This window comes from Mycetomoellerius zeteki, unplaced genomic scaffold (genome assembly GCF_001594055.1).
Source record: "Mycetomoellerius zeteki isolate Tzet28-1 unplaced genomic scaffold, Tzet1.0 scaffold145, whole genome shotgun sequence".
NCBI lineage: Eukaryota > Metazoa > Arthropoda > Insecta > Hymenoptera > Formicidae > Mycetomoellerius > Mycetomoellerius zeteki.
Window position 1 is genome coordinate 472,580 of NW_017256393.1, and position 13,108 is coordinate 485,687.

The window sequence follows — 13,108 nt, forward strand, 5'->3', positions numbered from 1 at the left end:
GCCTTAGGGCCATGGCACATAAAAAACTTAAGCAGTAAAACATAAGCAGTAAGCAAATTGAGCAATCACAGTAGAGTCCGTAATGCATGGTCTACAATGGGTAGTAGCAGTAGTGGATTAAGGAGTAGTCATAGAAATCGACCAATCATAGCTGATTATCCTCTTCACATTCGACTATGATTGCTTGATGCACTACTGCTACTGCCCATTGTAGACGCATAAGGCTATAACGTAAGCAATAGCCAATCCAACATGTTGATTTCCTTGCTGCTTACGTCTTGCTGCCTCAATTTTTTTGTGTGCCATGGCCCTTATTCGCATAAGTGCACCATTTTTTAGTTACACATGATCAAACGTGAATGTACAGTCCAGCGAACTTCTTGAACATCAAATTATCCGATTTGCTAAATAAAACAATAGATTATTAACGGGGAAACGAATATTTTCAAAAAGCATGTATTATAGATGAAAGTGTAATATTGTATTTTTTTTTGAAGAACAAGTATTTATACAAGAAAAACAAACATTGCCCGTAACGGGATACTGTATCACAAAAAGTAACGTGTCAAACTCGTGCCGATAAGCTAGTTATTAATATAAAACAGGTTTTCTTACAAAATTAATCCTAAGTAAGTCTAAAACAAAACACGTGGGATTTCCTGCTCGTGATATAAGTTAATTTCTAAGCTGACCAGATACAAATTGCAATTAACAGTATCACCCGTGCGTGAGTGCACGCACGTGCATGTTACGAGCTTTGATTCATCGTTGCCTTTAAAGCCGAAAGAACCGAAGCAAAATACAAAAATGTATAGGCTTAATTTATATTTAATTTATTTGCACACACACGTGCCGTTAAAAAAAATTCTATATTACTTATGCTCGACTTCTGCATAATGTGCGTATATTTATACGTTTTTTAATCATATTTCACATGATTTATATGTGCTAAATTATTTTAAATATGATTAATTACGAGCAGCCTTTTATTTTTGGAGATTTTTAGATAACCCACTTTTTTTAAATTTAAATCCAATTCTCTTTTGATAAGTAGCACTTTCGTAAGAGATAGAAGTACATCATGTAAGAGAAAACGCAAAATCTTGACATGATTCGAATAGCTATTACTTGGTTTATGCTTCGGTCTTAATCCTAAAATCTTAAAATTCAGCCAATAGAGCTGCCAGTCTTAATTGGTCCTAACGAAAATCTGTATTCCATTGGCTGAATTTTAGGATTTTAGAGTTAAAACGGAAGCATAAACCAGTAATATGTCGAACGGCTGCAACGTGTGATTTAGCCCTAGTTCTACAACTCACGATTAACTCTTAATCGAGGTTCAACTTGTTTCTCATCTCAACATATTAATTACACATATGTATTGCTGAGGAGGACTCCAAAGTGAGTCGAAACGTTCAATAAAGAGGATTCTACACATTAATGATTAATTAAGATTGAAATTAATCGTTGGCACCTTCATCAGCCCGTGACTCGTATGGCCTTTACGGATTGTGTTATTATTATTTTTGTTTCTCATCTCTTTCCAATTCTAGAATCGGAAAGAGACAATGAATAAGTTGAACCTCGGTTAAGAGTTAACCGCGAGTTGTGGAACTGGGCCTAAGGTCATCACACGTACAAAAATTTTATTCGTAATTATAAGGCCGTAGGCAAATCGGCCAATCACAGTCGAGCGTTTAAAAGCGCGAAATCTTAATTTTGATTGTGATTGGTCGATTTGTTTGCGACCTTACGATTCCGACTAAAATTTTTGTACGTGTGATGGCCTTTATTAAGCCCGATCTACATAAGACTTGATAAGACGCAGAACACGAGTCGCAATTAAGCTTGTTGCGTCAGCCAATCCGATGCGTCCATTTTAAAAGTGACGGTTCGAGCCTGAGTAACGCAACAAGCTTGCGACCTGCGATCAAAGAGATTGTATATCGAATCGCGTTATGCGTCTTATATATGTAGATCGATCTTTAGACATAAATTAGTTGTAACTTGTGAATTTAAACGTGAATTAGAATCGAGTGAATTTTGTAGCGTGTGAGAGACAGCGGCGTCAGCTATCGAAGACATTATTGCCCGTGTTGCTGCCTCTCGTTCTCGCCATCCATCGGCCGCTCGACACCGGTTCGTACCAATTACCGTCTAGCCGGCAGCTAATTAAGGATTGGGGCAATGAGGCCCGGCGATACAGTTTCCGCGATAATGATTATCCACGACGGTAATTGAGCGAGTGGTTATGAACGCCGCAGGGGAATCGTACGAAGAAAGAGGGAAAGTACGAGGCGTGAACGATAAAGAAAGAAAGAAGCTACATCATTGTGGATTGGAAGTATGTAAGACCTTCTGGCTTTTTACATTTTACATATTCTTGTAATTCTAAAGTCCTCTACCTTCGTAAAACCCGCGCGTTCTTTAATCATAAAATAGCAACGTCACGATTTCTTCTACTTTGTGGAGATATTCTCTCGTCTTTGTAGAATTAGATTTCTGATGATTTTATTTGTACAGGAAAATTCTATAAGAGAGAGAGAGAGGATACTCCTCGCCGATGAAGACGATAAAAACGGTAGCGGCGTGGATCTTGCGAACCCAGAAAGATGGAACTCCTTATACCAATTTGGATTGCTTCGAGTCAGGCGAGCTCGCGAGCAAGACGCATTACCGAGAGGTAAGTGTAAGCATATGTATAATACAAAGCCACGCATACGAAGAAGAAGAAGAAGTAAGGGTAGCACGCGCGGCCCGCTTCTATCGCTTCCGGGCATCAGCGTGCTCGCGAGCCGCGGCTAATTGCTCTTTAATGCAAGCGGGCGAGCGAGCGAGCGAGCGCGTTGCTTTTCTTGGGTGTATGTCGAAGAAAAGCTAGCCTCGACAACGCAGTTAATGATGAAAATGCCACGTTAGCGAGAATTCTGTGTTTGCTATTACGAAGTGGTTTTTCATAGAGCAAAGTTATACGACTTGTTCAAAGAAATTTTAGGAAATCTCATTAAAAACAAAAACCTCAAGGAATCGTTTTAACTGAATTCATTTCGTGTCTCTTTTCATTTCTCGATATTAGAAAATTAATCTTCATATAGCGAAACAATACAATCATGGCACTGATGGGTGAAAGTAAATGTAGTTTCTTGCAGTTTCTTCGTGCAATTGTATTTTCTTGAAACGCAGTTTCTTCCGAGTCACGTACTGCAGTTTTAAAGTGACATTCGTTACACGTAAAAGAGGCGATTTCTTCGCACACCTGCATACATCTGAAGCACACAGTGTTACGCTGTTTCTTCTTCGGATAGACAGAAGCCGCGAAGAAGTCGTTATGCAGCTTGCACTCGGAAGAAAGACGGGGAGCGCTAATCATCCGACTTGCCTATTCTCATTTTTCTTCTTTTCTTTCGTGGTCGGTCCTGTTTATTCGCGAGAGGAAAGGGCGCGCTGCTGGTAAAAATAAAGGGGCAGAGAGCCCCGGATTCGTCGAGGCATGACCGGCGCGTCCACCAGAAGCTCATACATATGTACGCGGCTCGAACCGGACAGTGGCGAGCAACCCTCCTCTTCCTCCTCCTCCTCTTCCTTCCCCTTCTCTAGGACTCACTCCCAGAGGGAGACCCCTCCGGAAAAATGAATATGCAGCCCGCGTATAGGAGGGTATTATTTTATAAAATTTACTATCTCGTGCCTGCGCATTATCCACCCTCCTGCCAACCCCACACTGGTAGATTCGCCGCGAATTTTCCGCGCTAACGTGAAACCGGACTTTTATAGTGGCGAGATAAAACATTCTTAAAGTAGGCCAAGCGCTTTCTATCTGAAAATATGTATATTCCGAACTGAAAGAGATTTTTCCACTATAAATTTCCCTCACTATCGTTCAAAGATAATGTTGATATGTTTAAAACTCATGTCTCATGCATATTATTTTTATGTACAAAAAAATTCAGACATTGTACACTTTATAGTAAAATATATACTTTAATATATAAAATATTAATATATTTTATATCGAAATCTGTCTTAAAATAAGATATGGATTTAAAATACTCAACTATGGAAGAAATCTGTTTATAGTCTCTTTACAGTCCTCGTAATAATTTATACCTTCGACGCCTTCATACTCCACCTGTTCCACAACACTTCCTTTGACTAGCAGGGTGGTGGCCCTCAACCGAGGTCTAATTACAACGTCGCTCGCGAGCGTAACCGCTTGTGTTTTTCCAAGTGTACTTCGTGCGCGGGGCTGCTCTGGCGCTTCTATAAAACTGTAGCCCCCTTATCGTCGTAGAGGAAACGAAACATTAAATCGGCTCCGGCCGACAGGGGCGGGCATGTTTCGGTGGGTGCGTCTGAGATTTCCTGTGTGGACTGTGGATGCTAGGAAAGGATGGCTTCCTACGTAAAGGGCGCGTCCTGGTGTGCGTCCTCGCGTCGAGCGCTCGATTTATATATGAGTCAGAGAACATGAAATAATCCGCCCATCTTTACCGTATAAATATAAATGTAGATCGTATCATCTCGATCCTATCTCCATAATTTAGTTTTTTTTTTGCCTTTTCTAGAAATATCAGAGCGGTGATATATTTCTATGGGAATAGGATGTAAATTCGCCTCTGTATATTTATTCATTATATATTTTCTATTATAGCGAAGTTGGCACTATACGCAACATTATTCTGTTCTCCACCAACCGATCTTCGCGCAAACGCGTGGTTTTTTACACGTTCTTCTTCTTGCGTTCGTATCCTCGTGCCAATATCGTGCGATATCTAAACAACTTTATCATTAATGCAACAGTAGGAATTTGTATATAATGGTGCTACGTACATATGTAATATATGCCGGACTGCCCGCACATAACGGTGATATCATAAGATACGAACCAATAGCCGCAATTGTATGGAAATATGTATCTATGAATGAAGACACTTTCATTTATGAAACCAGATACTTATGTACCGGACACGGGCGTTGTAACATCCTGCTATTATGTGTCCTTACCTACCTATTCGTTCTCTCTTTCTCTCCTCCTGCTTTTTTCTCCCTTCGTCTTTTCACTCTGGTCCCCGCTAGAGCGTCACCCACCTTTGGTGTCCATCGTTCACGTAGATATTACGTTATCGTGTCGATGTATATAATTTTACGTGTCTCGTGCATTTTTTTTTGTTTTTCGTAATAAGCGTGATGTCGCAATCTATCGCTTTTGCGAATCGCATAATCTCTTCTTCGAAGCCAAACATTTGCGTGCAATTCTTGCCGAAGTCATTGACGAACGATTCTTATAATTAGCGTTTGATATCGTAACTTTGAGTAGGAACTTAGAATTTTTCACAAAAAAATTTATTTCGACTCTGACATCGTTCGCGCGAAGGACCTTGTTGCGACACGCTTGCACTGCGAGTCGACGGAAACAACGCGCAACCCTTTCGAGGAGGACGAGACGGACGGGAAGAAAAAGGCTGACGAGCAGATAGTAGAAGGGAAAGGAGAGAACGAGGCTGAATGCGCCGACTGTGACGCTTTCCGGTCAGGTGCCGCCCTGACGATCCCTCTTCTTCCAATTTCCACGTCGAGATCCGCTCGCTCATTCACTTGCTTTTGCCCTCACTGTGTTTTGCTCTTCCCTTATCCTTCCCTCATCCGGACGTCATCCGTCTTCGAGAAAAACTGGCAGGGAAAAGCAGGAAACGAATTATTTCCGAATGTAGATCAGAAGGATTTTTTGAGAAGAAAAGGCAGACAAGCACTAAGTAACGATACGATATTCGCGTATCCTCCTTTGCGAAACGAGAGATGAAGAAGTCCGTCCAACGTCGCGCGCGATAATTGGATTACAATTGCGATCCTTGATTACGTCACCGGTCTTTTATAAGACTTCATTCGCGCTATACTGTATACGAACGATTCTTTAACGATTCTTATTTCATTGGTCAGCGTGATCGTATCTGATTGTTAATATTAGAATGAAGACAGCGGTCTCGGTGATTCTTTTCTGTTTACCACATTACTCCGCGTCGTAATTATCGCGCTGCCTCGGGAGGCCATTGTCACAATGGACGTCCGGAGTTTCCCTACGATTATCGTACCGAAAATCTCTTCGTGGTCGAGCTCCTCATCGACTTCCTGCCGGCGATGGACGATGATTATTTGTCGCAATGGCACGGTAGACGCGCGTGTAAAAATGATACTAGCAACTCGATCTCTTCTCATTGTCCATTATATTTGAAGTCCATATCAAGAATTACGACAAATGACTTACGCATATACTGGTTGCAATTACCATAATTTAACTATAACTTGTAGTCATTTGTTAGGACAACTATATATTTATAGTTGTTTTAATCTTGCAAATATAGTCAATTGTGTTATAATAATTAATAGCCACACACGTTGCTTGAAAATCTTTAGTTTTTTCTCTTAACGTATTTTTTAGTTATTATTGTCACATAAATAGTAAGTGATTTCTAAAAAATAATTATATTCACTATAATTGCGATTGAATTTACTGAATAAAAATGTTTATTTTATTTATCATTTGTATCTTGGTATTTTAGTTATATTAATATTTGAAGTTATCATAATTCATAGTATAATTTTTTCATGTTTGAGAGAACTTATGTATATAATATATATATAGTTATTATAACTTACATTATAGCAGTAATAATCATAAAAATAAGCTTCTAATAATAACTATTTTATCAATACAATTATAATCACAAATATCGAACATTTTTCTCTTAGCGTAGACAATACGTCATAATAAACATATTCTCTGACGCAAGAGTAATTAAAAAGATCAAAGAAATTATTAGCAATTTGACAGTTAGATGATTTAGCAATTAGACAATCATTCCGCTGACGTAAGATGATTTCATTCGTGTTCCTGTTCTCTTATATCAAAAGTTTTTGTGCTCCTACATTGATCTTTATTATTGCCAAGGTGATAATCTCTTCCCTTCATCTAAATTCTCTTTGAACTATGCAAACTGTCTTTGCACCGCATTATAATTACGATCGGTAGATAAATATTTCATTCGAATTCTAAAGGAGTAATTTCTGCGCTCGTACTTCTACTGGCTCATCCATCGCAATCGTTATTAAATAAAACCAGCAAGTCTTCGCGTTAGCATACAAATAACTTTCGTTTCACATCATCATCGAATCGCCGTCAACGTCCGCGATACAATCAACTTTGGTATCGTTAATTAATCCCATAACAACTTATCGCGGCGTGGTTGCAGTTTCCTGTTTATTATAGCGTCATCGTTTTTAATTCTAGAGTCTGGTCATGGACAATATATGCCACGAAATGCAGGTTTGCGCAAACTTCTTAGTCATTTTTTAATCACGGAAAAAATAGATTGGGTGGTTCAGCGAAGCTATAGCTTGTTGGACGAACTTAACATCTATATATAACTAAGAAAATTTCATAGCTCAACAAAGAAATTATTATCTCTAAGCAATTATTAGTATATTAATTCAGCTAATTCTTTGCTACAATGAAAATTGCTAATATAACAAGTTTTAAAATCAAAATTTAAATATTAATCGGGCTCTCGAAATTAAAAACAATAATAGAATATACGGGCAATGAGAGTATTGACAGTCGTTGTATAATTTTAATATATTATGTAAATATTATTTGACTATTATATAAATTGCGCACCAATTCCCGCGCTGTGTTAACGCTCTCATTGCCCGTATATTCTATTATTATAACAAATTTTCTTCATTACAGCAGCAAAAGTAGCGCCATCTTAACTAGCGTGTTAAAAACTTTGATTTAATCTGTATTGAATTGATTTTCATAGAGAGTTGCTGTATATTAATAAATTTGCCGTGCTGTTACAATAAATATGATTACTTATAATCGTTAATTTTATTCAGCTGTACAACTTTGCTACTTTAACATAGAAAACTAGTTGTCCGTATATTGGGACTGTAGATTTGTCGAATCAGTGAGGTTTTTAGTCGTTTCAACAAATCTTTTTTTCCATTAAAGGAAAAGAGGGCAGAATTTTCAAATCTTTAAATTTAGTTTCTTGAAGCGCCATTGTATTACTCGACACGGACTCTTCGAAATAATCTTCACCCACGTGAGGTCAATCAATTTGATTCTCTTCTCTTCACGGACACAACGTCGAGTACCGTTCTCCGGTTCGCCGCGTTATCATTATCACGAGCGCGATAATCTGCGCCACGCGCGGTCGAGGCCTTCTCTGCGGTCGTAGTTTCTCCGCGATTATCCTACCGAAAAATCTCTCGCGCTCTTTCTCCTCACCCCGTGCACACGCCAGCCGGGGCCGGTCGTCGTCGACTTCCTGTGCCCGCCGGTGGACAATGACCAGCACTTGCCGCAATGGCAGAGAGCGGCGGGGCAGACGCGCTCCTAATATCTATTCGGCCGATCTAGTTCGCGGAAGCCGCCGTTATTGTGGCACGAGCGTGTGCGTGTATGCCCGTCGCACACAATCGCGGCCTGTACAGGGTGTACCAGGAAACGATCATCACGCGATTTCAGCATTTCGCAATTTGCGCACAGAGGCTTCGTACGCGGCGTCTTTAGACGCGTTATCGCCATTAATTCGCAAAGGTTCCGGGAGGAAGAGAAAAGGATAGAAAAACACAAGCGCGAAATTACGAGCGTTCCTGGGTTGTTCGATGCTACGGATTTATACACCTCGTATGAATTGGCGTCAGGTACACGTACGCACGTACGCGTATCGACGGGGACCCGCGGCGTGTGCGTGCGTCGGCGGAACGAAGAGGCCCCAGTGTGGCGTGGCGTCGGAGAGGACGACGAGGAGGTGGAGAAGGACGAGAGAGAGGAAGAATTGGAGGAAGGGGGAAGAGGGAGAAACACCTCCGGAGAGCCTCTCTGGAAGGAGGATATGATGGCTCGTGGCGTTATGCTCCGCGAGCTGTTATGCTCCTCGGGCACCACCGGACCATAAGCGAGGCTACTTCGCTCCGGCGCAACAGCCGCCACGTTTCTCGTTATATCAACGCATCGGCGTCGGCCAAATAAAGTTTGCACGCGCGAACCTTTTTATCGCACGCGCGCCTTTTTTCGCTCGCGAGAAACGCGCGTGAGATGAGAAATTTTTTTTTGTCGAACGCGATTAGAATCCACTTTTCCAGTTTGATTTAAAAACTATTTAATTCTTTTTAATTAGAAGAAATAGTTTATGATGATATTATTATTATTATTTTAATGGGATCAATCTCTGGCCTTCGCAGAAAGTTAAGCATGTATATTCTTGCGGCATAGGTTTATACGAATGATCATAAGTACATATAGCGATTGCGGACGACGCACGATGTTGCAATCGCAGGAAAAAGAATCGTATGCTCTTCCTATTGTTAGGCATGCAATCACGAATATGTCGTTATCGTATACATACGTGGCGCAATATTCGCGTATACTGCGAACGTGACGTTCATTCGATTTCTTGACACCGCCTTCACCGGATGCAGACGCCAATGCATCTAGGCACGAGCCACTCGAGGCTGCGTACGCCGTACCGAGTGATTGCCGATAAATCATATTTTTTTCTATAATTTTATAATATACTACCGTCATGTAGTCCTGATGGATTCCCCGTATATTATGGAAAATGCGTGTGTAATAGCGAATCGATCGTTGTATTTTCCATCCCGAACGTTCTTTAATCTTTTGACGAATGATTCCACTTTAACGACGAATTAATGCAAATTTATTATTTCATCGTATCTCCATAATATATTAATATTAAATGTTTCAGTATTTAAATTTTGCATTATATAATAGTTTCGTTATTAAACATATATATTCGAAAGTAGTTCGATAAGTCAACTTTTTAACTTTTTTTTAACAAAGTTTGACTTATTTTTCAACATAGTCTCCTTTTAAAAGTCATTGACTTATTACCCTGCCCACACACATACACATATATATAATATATATATAAATATAATATATAAACACATATATATATATATATAGTGAACGATATTCTAAATAATCTTTTATCCCAATTTGTGATAGAAAGCTAAAAAATGATCGTGATATGTTGGTTTTCCTCTCGCGGTTACTTTCGGGTCCGTTTTCTCGTCTTCCTCGAGAAACCACGGAGCATGTGCGTCTTGCCGCCGTCACGCTACGCGTAATTCCCGACAGAGTCGGACGCCAATGGATCTAGGCACGAGCCACGAGTCTGCGTTGAATATGCCTCGCAGTCTCTGACCCGCAGTTCCTCTCGGGGCTACAGTCTTCCGAGGAGAAGGAAGGGGAGGAAGAATATAACGAGTGCCTTGGTGGAGGCAGCGGAGGCAGCAGAAGAAGGGACGGTGTGGCAAGTCGAAGGGGATGGTGGCGAGGGCCCGAGGGGGGCAGGTTAGCGTTCAGCATGCGTAAGGAGCTGCGAGGCATTATGTCTGGAGGCCCCTGCGAGGCCGGGCTGAAACGAACGAATAAGAAAGTAGTTAAAGTCTCGGGTGGCGAGGGTGGTAGAGGTGGCGGGTTCTACCGAAGGTAGAAGAGGACAAGGGGAAAGGAGGTGGGAGAGGAAGACAGGGGGTCCGCCTGCCACGCGCTACCTCCTCTTTCTCCTTCGCCTTCACTTCCTCCTCCTTCTCTCCCTTCTCCCCCTCTTGCTTATCTACCTCCCTCAACCACCTCCTTCCGCCTCCTTAACTCCTCCCTGACTCCTCTTCCATCCACTTCGGGCGATCATCTTCCGTGCCGCAATATGTAACAACGACTCGTCACACTCTGCTTGTCGGCGCACAAGATAATTGCCCTCATTATAGTTATTTAAAAAGCGCACCGCGTGCGCGAACGCGCGCCACTGCCGCCGCCTCCAACGCGATCGAGCTACCGATATAAAGACGCTGTCGAGCGCGAATTAATCGCGGGGGATGCTACCGTAGGAAAAGAGAGAAAGAGAGAGAGAGAGAGAGAAAGAGAAAAGAAATATAGGCAGTCGCACGACCGCGCGCACTTCGTCGAAGGTAGCTGTTAATTTCCGTCCCCAGGGGCAGCTTGTTCCGCTTCAGGAGACTCGCACCGGCTATATAACGAGCTGGACCGGGAGGACACGCGAAACTTAAGAATACGGAAACCGATTTAGGATAATGCTCAATCCGTTACATTTACCATTTTTCAAGATCTCAGCGAAGAGATTACTACATAAAGGAAAGACTTTGAACATTTTTACGTTCGATAACTTTCAACGATTCTACAATTTCGTATAAAATAAGGAAGAAAGAACTATTTCCTTAAGATACATCAAATAAGACTCTATATATACAAATGGTGAGCTGACAAAGCACAATCTATTTCTAATATTAGCAACTTGTTTCGCTTCAGGAGACTAGCACCAACTACATAACGAGTTGGATCGGAAGGATATGTGAAACTTAAAAATACGGAAATTGATTTAGGATAACGCTAATCCGTTATATTTATCATTTTTTAAGATCTCAGCGAAGAAATACTACACAAGGGAAAGAATGTTCACACATTTTTACGTTCGATAACTTTCATTCAATCTGCAATTTTGCATAAACTAAAAAAGAAAAAGATATTTTCTTGAGATATATCAAATAAAACTTTGTATACGCAAATGGTGAGTTTACAAAACGCACAATCTATTTCTAATATTAGCTTGTTCCGCTTCAGGAAACCAACTACGTAACGAGTTGGACCGGGAGAATATGTCAAACTTAAGAATACGAAAACTGATTTAGGATAATACTTAATCCTTTACATTTACTATTTTTCAGCGAAGAGGTACTACATAAAGGAATGTTCACATTTTTACATTCGATAATTTTCATTGAATCTGCAATTTTGTATAAAATGAAGAAGGAAAAGATATTTCCTTAAAATGTATCAAATAAGTCTCTTGTGTACGCAAATAGTGAGCTAGCGAAACGCTATTTATTTCTAATATTAACAGCTTGTTTCGCTTTGGAAGACTGATACTAACTACATAACTGGATCGGAAAAACACGCGAAAGTTAAGAATATGGAAATTAATTTTGGATAACGCTCAATCCGTTACATTTACCATTTTTCAAGATCTCGGCGAAGAGATAAAGAAAAAAATTTGAATATTTTTATGTTTTCTATAACTTTCAATAAATTTCACATAAAATAAAAGAAGAAAGAACTATTTCCTCTCAAGATATATCAAATATATACACAAATGGCGAGCTGGCGAAACGCTATCTATTTCTAAGTGCTATCGAGTGCAGTACGTTACGAGCCGCGGCGACGTCGTTATTTTTTAACGAAGAGCCAAAAGAGATAGGCATGCTCTTGATTTTCTGGTCTGGTTGAGATTATGTTGCAACATGCAGCGAATGATGCTATTTCAAACACAAAGTGCTGGAATGTGCGTTTATTAGCGGTCGCGGACTTTAATGCGGCGGCGGAGGCGAATCATCGGGCGTGCTGTATTTGTATAGCAGGTACCGTTTTAAGTAACGGTAAACATCCAAGAAAACGTTGGGGTGGGCGATAATTAAGGTACCATCGTTAAGCTGACCGTTTTCTCCCGAATGTCAATTTAATCCTGAAATCAATGATATTCAGAAGAAAAAGATGGATTTCGAATTACAAAAATTAAAAGACGAGAAAGAGAGAAATGTTACATGTCTCGCAATAATGATAATACAAAATTCATGTGTCTTTTCGCGTGTATTTTACAATTTATAGCATTTTGGCTGCACTAGAATGTGTGTTAAAGCTGTCGAACACAAATTGATGTAAAGATGTATGTTTAATGTAAAGTATAAAAACAGGTTAGATTAGGTTAAACCGTAAAATTCTCAATATATTTTATTATTGTTGCATTTTATTTTTATGTCTTAACTTTTTACACTTAGAATTGTTAAATTGACTCTTATATCCTTTATAATCTTTGTATTGTTTTTAAAATTAAGAGTCTTATATTTTTTGTCATAACATTTTATCGTATTATGTTAAGTAAAATATGTATTTTACTTAACATTTCATAATTTAAAATATTCGCCTTTCACTTTTATATTCAGATTAAACAAGTGTACAATGACTTTAACATACACTCAGTGAGCATTAGTGCAGTCAAGGGAAAAC